This window comes from Camelus ferus, chromosome 4 (assembly GCF_009834535.1).
Source record: "Camelus ferus isolate YT-003-E chromosome 4, BCGSAC_Cfer_1.0, whole genome shotgun sequence".
NCBI lineage: Eukaryota > Metazoa > Chordata > Mammalia > Artiodactyla > Camelidae > Camelus > Camelus ferus.
Window position 1 is genome coordinate 2,017,931 of NC_045699.1, and position 13,675 is coordinate 2,031,605.

The window sequence follows — 13,675 nt, forward strand, 5'->3', positions numbered from 1 at the left end:
GATTTTACAGTGAAAAATGCAGGAACTTCAAACCAGCACTAGGAAAAAGACTGAGAACCCAGTGAAAAATTTGCTCCTGCAACCCGTTCCCTTGGTGCTAGATGAACGAATGTCTCTCCACATGCTCAGTTCTGAGAGATAAGTGTGTGTGAAAGCCGTCCTTCAACTAGCTTTTTGGGAACACATAGTTTCTTTTCAGTTGCAAACTCCACTCCATACAAATATATGGGGAGGTAATAGCTCCAAATCGGTTTTATAGTGAAAACTGCAGGAACTTCAAACAGGCACTAGGAAACAGACAGAGAAACCAGAGTAAAAGTTTCTCCTGCAACCCGTTCCCTCGTTGCTAGGTGAACGAACATCTCTCCAAATGCTCAGTTCTGAGAGATTAGTGTTTGTGAAAGCCGTCCTTCACCTAGCTTGTTGGGAACACAAAATTTCTTTTCAGTTGCAATCTCCACTCCATACATATATATGGGGAAGTACTAGCTCCAACTCTGTTTTACGGTGAAAACTGCAGGAACATCAAACCGGCACTAGAAAACAGACTGAGAAACCAGAGTAAAAGTTTCTCCTGCAACCCATTCCCTTGGTGCTAGGTGAACGAACGTCTCTCCACATGCTCAGTTCTGAGAGATACGTGTGTGTGAAAGCCGTCCTTCAGCTAGCTTTTTGGGAACACAAAGATTGTTTTCAGTTGTAAACCCCACTCCATACATATATATGGGGAGGTAATAGCTCCAACATGGTTTTCCAGTGAAAACTGCAGGAATTTCAAACCGGCACTAGGAAAAAAACTTAGAACCCAGTGTAAAAGTTTCACCTTCAACCGGATCCCATGGTGCTAAATGAACGAACATCTCTCCACATGCTCAGTTCTGAGAGATAAGTGTGTGTGAAAGCCGTCCTTCACTTGCTTGTTGGGAACACATAGTTTCTTTTCAGTTGCAAACACCACTCCATACATATATATGGGAAGGTAATAACTCCAACTTGGTTTTCCAGTGAAAACTGCAGGAACTTCAAACCGGCACTAGGAAACAGAATGAGAAACCAGAGAAAATGTTTCTCCTGCAACCCGTTCCCTTGGTGCTAGATGAACGAACGTCTCTCCACAAATTTAGTCCTGAGGGATAAGTGTCTGTGATAGGCGTACTTCACCTAGCTTGTTGGGAACACAAAGATTCTTTTCAGTTGCTAAATCCACTCCATACATATATATGGGGTGGTACTAGCTCGAACTCTGTTTTATAGTGGAAACTACAGGAACTTCAAACCGGAACTTGGAAACAGAATGAGATACCAGAGTAAAAGTTTCTCCTGGAAACAGTTCCCTTTGTGCTAGGTGAACGAAAGTCTCTCCACATGCTCAGTTATGAGAGATAAGTGTGTGTGAAAGCCATCCTTCACCTAGCTTGTTGGGAACACAAAGATTATTTTCAGTTGCAAAGTCCACTCTATAAATATATATGGGGAGGTACTAGCTCCAACTCGGTTTTACAGTGAAAAATGTATGAAATTCAAATCGGCACTTGGAAACACACCGAGAAACCAGAGTAAAAGTTTCTCCTGCAACCCGTTCCCTTGTTGCTAGGTGTACGAACGTCTCTCCACATGCTCAGTTCTGAGAGATATTTGTGTGTGAAAGCCGTCCTTTACCTAGAATTTTGGGAACACAAAGTTCCTTTTCAGTTGCAAACTCCATTCCATACTTATACAAGGGAAGGTACTAGCTCCAACTCGGTTTTACAGTGAAAACTGCAGGAACTTCAAACCGGCACTAGGAAACAGACTGAGAACCCAGTGTAAAAGTTGCCCCTGCAACCCCTTCCGTTGGTGCTAGATAAACGAACGTCTCTCCACATGCTGAGTTCTGAGAGATAAGTGTGTGTGAAAGCCGTCCTTCACCTAGAATGTTGGGAACACAAAGTTTCTTTTCAGTTGCAAACTCCATTCCATACTTATATATGGGAAGGTACTAGCTCCAACTCGGTTTTACAGTGAAAACTGCAGGAACTTCAAACCGGCACTAGGAAAAAGACTGAGAACCCAGTGTAAAAGTTGCTCCTGCAACCCGTTCCCTTGGTGCTAGATGAACGAATGTCTCTCCACATGCTCAGTTCTGAGAGATAAGTGTGTGTCAAAGCCGTAATTCACCTAGCTTGCTGGGAACACAAAGTTTCTTTTAAGTTCCAAACTTCAATCCATACATATATATGGGGTGGTACTAGCTCTACTTGGTTTTACAGTGAAAACTTCAGGAACTTTATAACGGCACTAGGAAACAGACTGAGAAACCATAGTATAAGGTTCTCCTGCAACCCGTTCCCTTGATGCTATGTGAACGAACTTCTCTCCACATGCTCAGTTCTGAGAGATAAGTGTGTGTGAAAGCCGCCTTCACATAGCTTGTTGGGAACACAAAGTTTCTTTTCAGATGCAAACTAAACTCCATTCATATATATGGGTAGGTAGTAGTTCCAACACGCTTTTACAGTGAAACCTGCTGGAACTAAAAATCGGTACTAGTAAACAGACTGAGAACCCAGAGTAAAAGATAACCTGGAACCCGTTCACTTGTTGCTAGATGAACTAACGTCTCTCCACAAGCTTAGTTACGAGAGATAATTGTGGGTGAATGCCGTTCTTCACTTAGCTTTTTGGGGACACAAAGTTTGTTTTCAGTTGCAAACTCCACTCCATACATATATATGGGGAGGTACTATCTCCAACTCGGTTTTACGGTGAAAACTGCAGGAACATCCACCGGCACTAGAAAACAGACTGAGAAACCAGAGTAAAAGTTTCTCCTGCAACCCGTTCCCTTGGTGCTAAGTGAACGAACGTCTCTCCAAATGCTCAGTTCTGAGAGATTAGTGTGTGTGAAAGCCGTCCTTCACCTAGCTTGTTGGGAACACAAAGTTTCTTTTCAGTTGCGAACTCCACTCCATACATATATATTGGGAGGTACTAGCTCCAACTCGGTTTTACGGTGAAAATTGCAGGAACATGAAACTGGCACTAGAAAACAGACTGAGAAACCAGAGTAAATGTTTCTCCTGTAAACCGTTCCCTTGGTGCTAGGTGAACGAACGTCTCTCCACAAGCTCAGTTCTGAGAGATTAGTGTGTGTGAAAACCGTCCTTCATCTTGCTTGTTGGGAACACAAAGATTATTTTCAGTTGCAAACTCCACTCCATACATTTATATGGGAAGGTCCTAGATCCAACTCGGTTTTCCAGTGAAATCTGCAGGAACATGAAACCGGCACTAGAAAACAGTCTGAGAAACCAGAGTAAAATTTGCTCCTGCAAACCGTTCCCATGGTGCTAGGTGAACGATCTTCTCTCCACATGCTCAGTTCTGAGAGATAAGTGTGTGTGAAAGCCATTCTTCACCTAGTTTGTTGGGGACACAAAGTTTCTTTTCAGTTGCAAATTCCACTCCATATATATATATGGGGAGGTAATAGCTCCAACTCTGTTTTACAGTGAAAACTGCAGGAACTTCAAACCAGCACTAGGAAACAGACTGAGAACCCAGAGTAATAGTTTCTCCTGCAATCAGTTCCCTTGTTACTAGATGTACGAACGTCTCTCAATAAGCTCAGTTCTGAGAGATATGTGTGTGTGAAAGCCGTCCTTCACATAGCTTGTTGGGAACACAAAGAATATTTTCAGTTGCAAAGTCCACTCTATAAATATATATGGGGTGGTTCTAGCTCCAACTCGGTTTTACAGTGAAAAATGTAGGAAATTCAAACCGGCACTTGGAAACACACCGAGAAACCAGAGTAAAAGTTTATCCTGCAACCCGTTCCCTTGTTGCTAGGTGTACGAACGTCTCTCCACATGCTCAGTTCATAGATAAGTGTGTGTGAAAGCCGTCCTTCACCTAGCTTGTTGGGAACACAAAGTTTCTTTTCAGTTGCAAACTCCACTCCATGCATATATATGTGGTTGCTAATAGCTCCAACTCGATTTTACAGTTTAATTGCAGGAACTTCAAACCGGCACTAGGAAACAGACTGAGAACCAAGAGTAAAAGTTGCTCCTTCAACCCGTTCCCTTGGTGCTAGATGAACGAAAGTCTCTCCAGAAGCTTAGTTCTGAGAGATAAGTGTGGGTGAATGCCGTCCTTCATATTGCTTGTTGGGAACACAAAGTTTCTTTTCAGTTGCAAACTCAACTTCATACATATATATGGGGAAATACTAGCTCCAACTCGGTTTTACGGTGAAAACTGCAGGAACATGGAACCGGCACTAGAAAACAGACTGAGAAACCAGAGTAAAAGTTTCTCCTGCAAACAGTTCCCTTGGTGCTAGATGAACGAACTTCCCTCCACATGCTCAGTTGTGAGAGATAAATGTGTGTTAAAGCCGTCCTTCACCTAGTTTGTTGGGAACACAAAGTTTCTTTTCAGTTGCAAACCCCAACCCAAACATATATATGGGGAGTTTATAGCTCAAACTCTGTTTTACAGTGAAAACTGCAGGAACATCAAACAGGCACTAGGAAACTGACTGAGAACCCAGTGTAAAAGTTTCACCTGCAACCCGTTCCCTTTGTACTAGATGAACGAACGTCTCTCCACTAGCTCAGTTCTGAGAGATAAGTATGTTTGAAAGCCGTTCTTCACCTAGCTTGTTGGGAACACAAAGTTTATTTTCAGTTCCAAACTCCACTCTGTACATATATATGGGGAGGTACAAGCTCCACCTCGGTTTTACAGTGAAAACTGCAGGAATTTTATACCGGCACTAGGAAACAGACTGAGAAACCAGAGTAAAAGTTTCTCCTGCAAACCTTTCCCTTGGTTCTAAGTGAACGATGTCTCTCCAAATGCTCAGTTCTGAGATTTTAGTGTGTGTGAAAGCCGTCCTTCATCTTGCTTGTTGGGAACACAAAGATTCTTTTCAGTTGCAAACTCCACTCCATATATTTATATGGGGAGGTACTAGCTCCAACTCGGTTTAACGGTGAAAACTGCAGGAACATGAAACCGGCACTAGAAAACAGACTGAGAAACCAGAGTAAAAGTTTATCCTGCAACCCGTTCCCTTGTTGCTAGGTGTACGAACGTCTCTCCACATGCTCAGTTCATAGATAAGTGTGTGTGAAAGCCGTCCTTCACCTAGCTTGTTGGGAACACATAGTTTCTTTTCAGTTGCAAACACCACTCCATACATATATATGGGAAGGTAATAATTCCAACTTGGTTTTCCAGTGAAAACTGCAGGAAATTCAAACCGGCACTAGGAAACAGAATGAGAAACCAGAGAAAATGTTTCTCCTGCAACCCGTTCCCTTGGTGCTAGATGAACGAACGTCTCTCCACATGCTCAGTTCTGAGAGATAAGTGTGTGTGAAAGCCGTCCTTCACCTAGCTTGTTGGGAACACAATGCTTATTTTCAGATGCAAACTCCACTCCATGCATATATAGGGGGTGGTACTAGATCCAAATCGGTTTTCCAGTGAAAACTGCAGGAAATTCAAACCGGCACTAGGAAACAGACTGAGAACCCAGAGTAAAAGTTTCTCCTGCAACCCTTTCCCTTGGTGCTAGATGAACGAACGTCTCTCCACAAATTTAGTCCTGAGTGATAAGTGTCTGTGATAGGCGTACTTCACCTAGCTTGTTGGGAACACAAAGATTCTTTTCAGTTGCTAAATCCACTCCATACATATATATGGGGTGGTACTAGCTCGAACTCTGTTTTATAGTGGAAACTACAGGAACTTCAAACCGGAACTTGGAAACAGAATGAGATACCAGAGTAAAAGTTTCTCCTGGAAACAGTTCCCTTTGTGCTAGGTGAACGAAAGTCTCTCCACATGCTCAGTTATGAGAGATAAGTGTGTGTGAAAGCCATCCTTCACCTAGCTTGTTGGGAACACAAAGATTATTTTCAGTTGCAAAGTCCACTCTATAAATATATATGGGGAGGTACTAGCTCCAACTCGGTTTTACAGTGAAAAATGTATGAAATTCAAATCGGCACTTGGAAACACACCGAGAAACCAGAGTAAAAGTTTCTCCTGCAACCCGTTCCCTTCTTTCTAGGTGTACGAACGTCTCTCCACATGCTCAGTTCTGAGAGATATTTGTGTGTGAAAGCCGTCCTTCACCTAGAATTTTGGGAACACAAAGTTTCTTTTCAGTTGCAAACTCCATTCCATACTTATACAAGGGAAGGTACTAGCTCCAACTCGGTTTTACAGTGAAAACTGCAGGAACTTCAAACCGGCACTAGGAAACAGACTGAGAACCCAGTGTAAAAGTTGCACATGCAACCCCTTCCCTTGGTGCTAGATAAACGAACGTCTCTCCACATGCTGATTTCTGAGAGATAAGTGTGTGTGAAAGCCGTACTTCACCTAGAATGTTGGGAACACAAAGTTTCTTTTCAGTTGCAAACTCCATTCCATACTTATATATGGGAAGGTACTAGCTCCAACTCGGTTTTACAGTGAAAACTGCAGGAACTTCAAACCGGCACTAGGAAAAAGACTGAGAACCCAGTGTAAAAGTTGCTCCTGCAACCCGTTCCCTTGGTGCTAGATGAACGAATGTCTCTCCACATGCTCAGTTCTGAGAGATAAGTGTGTGTGAAAGCCGTAATTCACCTAGCTTGCTGGGAACACAAAGTTTCTTTTCAGTTCCAAACTCCAATCCATACATATATATGGGGTGGTACTAGCTCTACTTGGTTTTACAGTGAAAACTGCAGGAACTTTATAACGGCACTAGGAAACAGACTGAGAAACCATAGTATAAGTTTCTCCTGCAACCCGTTCCCTTGATGCTATGTGAACGAACTTCTCTCCACATGCTCAGTTCTGAGAGATAAGTGTGTGTGAAAGCCGCCTTCACATAGCTTGTTGGGAACACAAAGTTTCTTTTCAGATGCAAACTAAACTCCATTCATATATATGGGTAGGTAGTAGTTCCAACACGCTTTTACAGTGAAAACTGCTGGAACTAAAAATCGGTACTAGTAAACAGACTGAGAACCCAGAGTAAAAGATTCTCCTGGAACCCGTTCACTTGTTGCTAGATGAACTAACGTCTCTCCACAAGCTTAGTTACGAGAGATAATTGTGGGTGAATGCCGTCCTTCACTTAGCTTTTTGGGAACACAAAGTTAGTTTTCAGTTGCAAACTCCACTCCATATATATATATGGGGAGGTACTATCTCCAACTCGGTTTTACGGTGAAAACTGCAGGAACATCCACCGGCACTAGAAAACAGACTGAGAAAAAAGAGTAAAAGTTTCTCCTGCAACCCGTTCCCTTGGTGCTAAGTGAACGAACGTCACTCCAAATGCTCAGTTTTGAGAGATTAGTGTGTGTGAAAGCCGTCCTTCACCTAGCTTGTTGGGAACACAAAGTTTCTTTTCAGTTGCGAACTCCACTCCATACATATATATGGGGAGGTAATAGCTCCAACTCGGTTTTACGGTGAAAATTGCAGGAACATGAAACTGGCACTAGAAAACAGACTGAGAAACCAGAGTAAATGTTTCTCCTGCAAACCGTTCCCTTGGTGCTAGGTGAACGAACGTCTCTCCACATGCTCAGTTCTGAGAGATTTGTGTGTGTGAAAACCGTCCTTCATCTTGCTTGTTGGGAACACAAAGATTCTTTTCAGTTGCAAACTCCACTCCATACATTTATATGGGAAGGTCCTAGATCCAACTCGGTTTTCCAGTGAAATCTGCAGGAACATGAAACCGGCACTAGAAAACAGTCTGAGAAACCAGAGTAAAATTTGCTCCTGCAAACCGTTCCCATGGTGCTAGGTGAACGATCTTCTCTCCACATGCTCAGTTCTGAGAGATAAGTGTGTGTGAAAGCCATTCTTCACCTAGTTTGTTGGGGACACAAAGTTTCTTTTCAGTTGCAAATTCCACTCCATATATATATATGGGGAGGTAATAGCTCCAACTCTGTTTTACAGTGAAAACTGCAGGAACTTCAAACCAGCACTAGGAAACAGACTGAGAACCCAGAGTAATAGTTTCTCCTGCAATCAGTTCCCTTGTTGCTAGATGTACGAACGTCTCTCCATAAGCTCAGTTCTGAGAGATATGTGTGTGTGAAAGCCGTCCTTCACATAGCTTGTTGGGAACACAAAGAATATTTTCAGTTGCAAAGTCCACTCTATAAATATATATGGGGTGGTTCTAGCTCCAACTCGGTTTTACAGTGAAAAATGTAGGAAATTCAAACCGGCACTTGGAAACACACCGAGAAACCAGAGTAAAAGTTTCTCCTGCAAACAGTTCCCTTGGTGCTAGATGAACGAACTTCTCTCCACATGCTCAGTTCTGAGAGATAAATGTGTGTGAAAGCCGTCCTTCACCTAGTTTGTTGGGAACACAAAGTTTCTTTTCAGTTGCAAACCCCACTCCAAACATATATATGGGGAGTTTATAGCTCAAACTCTGTTTTACAGTGAAAACTGCAGGAACATCAGACAGGCTCTAGGAAACAGACTGAGAAACCAGTGTAAAAGTTTCACCTGCAACCCGTTCCCTTTGTGCTAGATGAACGAACGTCTCTCCACTAGCTCAGTTCTGAGAGATATGTGTGTTTGAAAGCCGTTCTTCACCTAGCTTGTTGGGAACACAAAGTTTATTTTCAGTTCCAAACTCCACTCTGTACATATATATGGGGAGGTACAAGCTCCACCTCGGTTTTACAGTGAAAACTGCAGGAATTTTATACCGGCACTAGGAAACAGACTGAGAAACCAGAGTAAAAGTTTCTCCTGCAAACCTTTCCCTTGGTTCTAAGTGAACGATGTCTCTCCAAATGCTCAGTTCTGAGATTTTAGTGTGTGTGAAAGCCGTCCTTCATCTTGCTTGTTGGGAACACAAAGATTCTTTTCAGTTGCAAACTCCACTCCATATATTTATATGGGGAGGTACTAGCTCCAACTCGGTTTAACGGTGAAAACTGCAGGAACATGAAACCGGCACTAGAAAACAGACTGAGAAACCAGAGTAAAAGTTTATCCTGCAACCCGTTCCCTTGTTGCTAGGTGTACGAACGTCTCTCCACATGCTCAGTTCATAGATAAGTGTGTGTGAAAGCCGTCCTTCACCTAGCTTGTTGGGAACACATAGTTTCTTTTCAGTTGCAAACACCACTCCATACATATATATGGGAAGGTAATAATTCCAACTTGGTTTTCCAGTGAAAACTGCAGGAAATTCAAACCGGCACTAGGAAACAGAATGAGAAACCAGAGAAAATGTTTCTCCTGCAACCCGTTCCCTTGGTGCTAGATGAACGAACGTCTCTCCACATGCTCAGTTCTGAGAGATAAGTGTGTGTGAAAGCCGTCCTTCACCTAGCTTGTTGGGAACACAATGCTTATTTTCAGATGCAAACTCCACTCCATGCATATATAGGGGGTGGTACTAGATCCAAATCGGTTTTCCAGTGAAAACTTCAGGAAATTCAAACCGGCACAAGGAAAAAGACTGAGAACCCAGAGTAAAAGTTTCTCCTGCAACCCTTTCCCTTGGTGCTAGATGAACGAACGTCTCTCCACAAATTTAGTCCTGAGTGATAAGTGTCTGTGATAGGCGTACTTCACCTAGCTTGTTGGGAACACAAAGATTCTTTTCAGTTGCTAAATCCACTCCATACATATATATGGGGTGGTACTAGCTCGAACTCTGTTTTATAGTGGAAACTACAGGAACTTCAAACCGGAACTTGGAAACAGAATGAGATACCAGAGTAAAAGTTTCTCCTGGAAACAGTTCCCTTTGTGCTAGGTGAACGAAAGTCTCTCCACATGCTCAGTTATGAGAGATAAGTGTGTGTGAAAGCCATCCTTCACCTAGCTTGTTGGGAACACAAAGATTATTTTCAGTTGCAAAGTCCACTCTATAAATATATATGGGGAGGTACTAGCTCCAACTCGGTTTTACAGTGAAAAATGTATGAAATTCAAATCGGCACTTGGAAACACACCGAGAAACCAGAGTAAAAGTTTCTCCTGCAACCCGTTCCCTTCTTTCTAGGTGTACGAACGTCTCTCCACATGCTCAGTTCTGAGAGATATTTGTGTGTGAAAGCCGTCCTTCACCTAGAATTTTGGGAACACAAAGTTTCTTTTCAGTTGCAAACTCCATTCCATACTTATACAAGGGAAGGTACTAGCTCCAACTCGGTTTTACAGTGAAAACTGCAGGAACTTCAAACCGGCACTAGGAAACAGACTGAGAACCCAGTGTAAAAGTTGCACATGCAACCCCTTCCCTTGGTGCTAGATAAACGAACGTCTCTCACATGCTGAGTTCTGAGAGATAAGTGTGTGTGAAAGCCGTACTTCACCTAGAATGTTGGGAACACAAAGTTTCTTTTCAGTTGCAAACTCCATTCCATACTTATATATGGGAAGGTACTAGCTCCAACTCGGTTTTACAGTGAAAACTGCAGGAACTTCAAACCGGCACTAGGAAAAAGACTGAGAACCCAGTGTAAAAGTTGCTCCTGCAACCCGTTCCCTTGGTGCTAGATGAACGAATGTCTCTCCACATGCTCAGTTCTGAGAGATAAGTGTGTGTGAAAGCCGTAATTCACCTAGCTTGCTGGGAACACAAAGTTTCTTTTCAGTTCCAAACTCCAATCCATACATATATATGGGGTGGTACTAGCTCTACTTGGTTTTACAGTGAAAACTGCAGGAACTTTATAACGGCACTAGGAAACAGACTGAGAAACCATAGTATAAGTTTCTCCTGCAACCCGTTCCCTTGATGCTATGTGAACGAACTTCTCTCCACATGCTCAGTTCTGAGAGATAAGTGTGTGTGAAAGCCGCCTTCACATAGCTTGTTGGGAACACAAAGTTTCTTTTCAGATGCAAACTAAACTCCATTCATATATATGGGTAGGTAGTAGTTCCAACACGCTTTTACAGTGAAAACTGCTGGAACTAAAAATCGGTACTAGTAAACAGACTGAGAACCCAGAGTAAAAGATTCTCCTGGAACCCGTTCACTTGTTGCTAGATGAACTAACGTCTCTCCACAAGCTTAGTTACGAGAGATAATTGTGGGTGAATGCCGTCCTTCACTTAGCTTTTTGGGAACACAAAGTTAGTTTTCAGTTGCAAACTCCACTCCATATATATATATGGGGAGGTACTATCTCCAACTCGGTTTTACGGTGAAAACTGCAGGAACATCCACCGGCACTAGAAAACAGACTGAGAAAAAAGAGTAAAAGTTTCTCCTGCAACCCGTTCCCTTGGTGCTAAGTGAACGAACGTCACTCCAAATGCTCAGTTTTGAGAGATTAGTGTGTGTGAAAGCCGTCCTTCACCTAGCTTGTTGGGAACACAAAGTTTCTTTTCAGTTGCGAACTCCACTCCATACATATATATGGGGAGGTAATAGCTCCAACTCGGTTTTACGGTGAAAATTGCAGGAACATGAAACTGGCACTAGAAAACAGACTGAGAAACCAGAGTAAATGTTTCTCCTGCAAACCGTTCCCTTGGTGCTAGGTGAACGAACGTCTCTCCACATGCTCAGTTCTGAGAGATTTGTGTGTGTGAAAACCGTCCTTCATCTTGCTTGTTGGGAACACAAAGATTCTTTTCAGTTGCAAACTCCACTCCATACATTTATATGGGAAGGTCCTAGATCCAACTCGGTTTTCCAGTGAAATCTGCAGGAACATGAAACCGGCACTAGAAAACAGTCTGAGAAACCAGAGTAAAATTTGCTCCTGCAAACCGTTCCCATGGTGCTAGGTGAACGATCTTCTCTCCACATGCTCAGTTCTGAGAGATAAGTGTGTGTGAAAGCCATTCTTCACCTAGTTTGTTGGGGACACAAAGTTTCTTTTCAGTTGCAAATTCCACTCCATATATATATATGGGGAGGTAATAGCTCCAACTCTGTTTTACAGTGAAAACTGCAGGAACTTCAAACCAGCACTAGGAAACAGACTGAGAACCCAGAGTAATAGTTTCTCCTGCAATCAGTTCCCTTGTTGCTAGATGTACGAACGTCTCTCCATAAGCTCAGTTCTGAGAGATATGTGTGTGTGAAAGCCGTCCTTCACATAGCTTGTTGGGAACACAAAGAATATTTTCAGTTGCAAAGTCCACTCTATAAATATATATGGGGTGGTTCTAGCTCCAACTCGGTTTTACAGTGAAAAATGTAGGAAATTCAAACCGGCACTTGGAAACACACCGAGAAACCAGAGTAAAGTTTCTCCTGCAAACAGTTCCCTTGGTGCTAGATGAACGAACTTCTCTCCACATGCTCAGTTCTGAGAGATAAATGTGTGTGAAAGCCGTCCTTCACCTAGTTTGTTGGGAACACAAAGTTTCTTTTCAGTTGCAAACCCCACTCCAACATATATATGGGGAGTTTTATAGCTCAAACTCTGTTTTACAGTGAAAACTGCAGGAACATCAGGACAGGCTCTAGGAAACAGACTGAGATACCAGTGTAAAAGTTTCACCTGCAACCCGTTCCCTTTGTGCTAGATGAACGAACGTCTCTCCACTAGCTCAGTTCTGAGAGATATGTGTGTTTGAAAGCCGTTCTTCACCTAGCTTGTTGGGAACACAAAGTTTATTTTCAGTTCCAAACTCCACTCTGTACATATATATGGGGAGGTACAAGCTCCACCTCGGTTTTACAGTGAAAACTGCAGGAATTTTATACCGGCACTAGGAAACAGACTGAGAAACCAGAGTAAAAGTTTCTCCTGCAACCCTTTCCCTTGGTTCTAAGTGAACGATGTCTCTCCAAATGCTCAGATCTGAGAGTTTAGTGTGTGTGAAAGCCGTCCTTCATCTTGCTTGTTAGGAACACAAAGATTCTTTTCAGTTGAAAACTCCACTCCATATATTTATATGGGGAGGTACTAGCTCCAACTCGGTTTAAACGGTGAAAACTGCAGGAACATGAAACGGCACTAGGAAAACAGACTGAGAAACCAGGTAAAAGTTTCACCTGCAACCCTGTTCCCATTGGTAGCTAGGATGAACGATCTTCTCTTCCCATGCTTCAGTTCGGAGGAGATAAGTGTGTTTGTGAAAGCCGTTCATTTCACCTAGCTTTGTGGGGACACAAAGTTTTATTTTGCAGTGCAAACTCCACTTCCTTATCTATATATGGGGAGGTACATAGCTCCAACCTCAGTTTTACAGTGAAAACTGCAGGAACTTCAATTACCCCGGAAACTACGGTAAACGACTGGAGAACCCAGAGTAAAAGTTTCTCCTGCAACCCGTTCCCATTGGTGCTAGATCGAACGGAATTGTCTCTCCCCGAAGAATGCTCAGATTCTGAGAGATTAAGTGTGGGTGAAATGCCGTCCTTCATCATTAGCTTGTTGGGAAACACAAAGATTTCTTTCCAGTTGCAAAACTCCACTCCATACCTATTTATATGGGGTGGTACTAGCTCCAATTCGATTTTACAGTGAAAACTGCAAGTACTTTATAACGGCACTAGGAAACAGACTGAGAAACCAGAGTATAATGTTCTCCTGCAACCCGTTCCCTTGGTGCTAGGTGAACGAACTTCTCTCCACATGCTAATTTCTGAGAGATAATTGTGTGTGAAAGCCGTCCTTCAACTAGCTTGTTGGGAACACAAAGTTTCTTTTCAGTTGCAAACTCC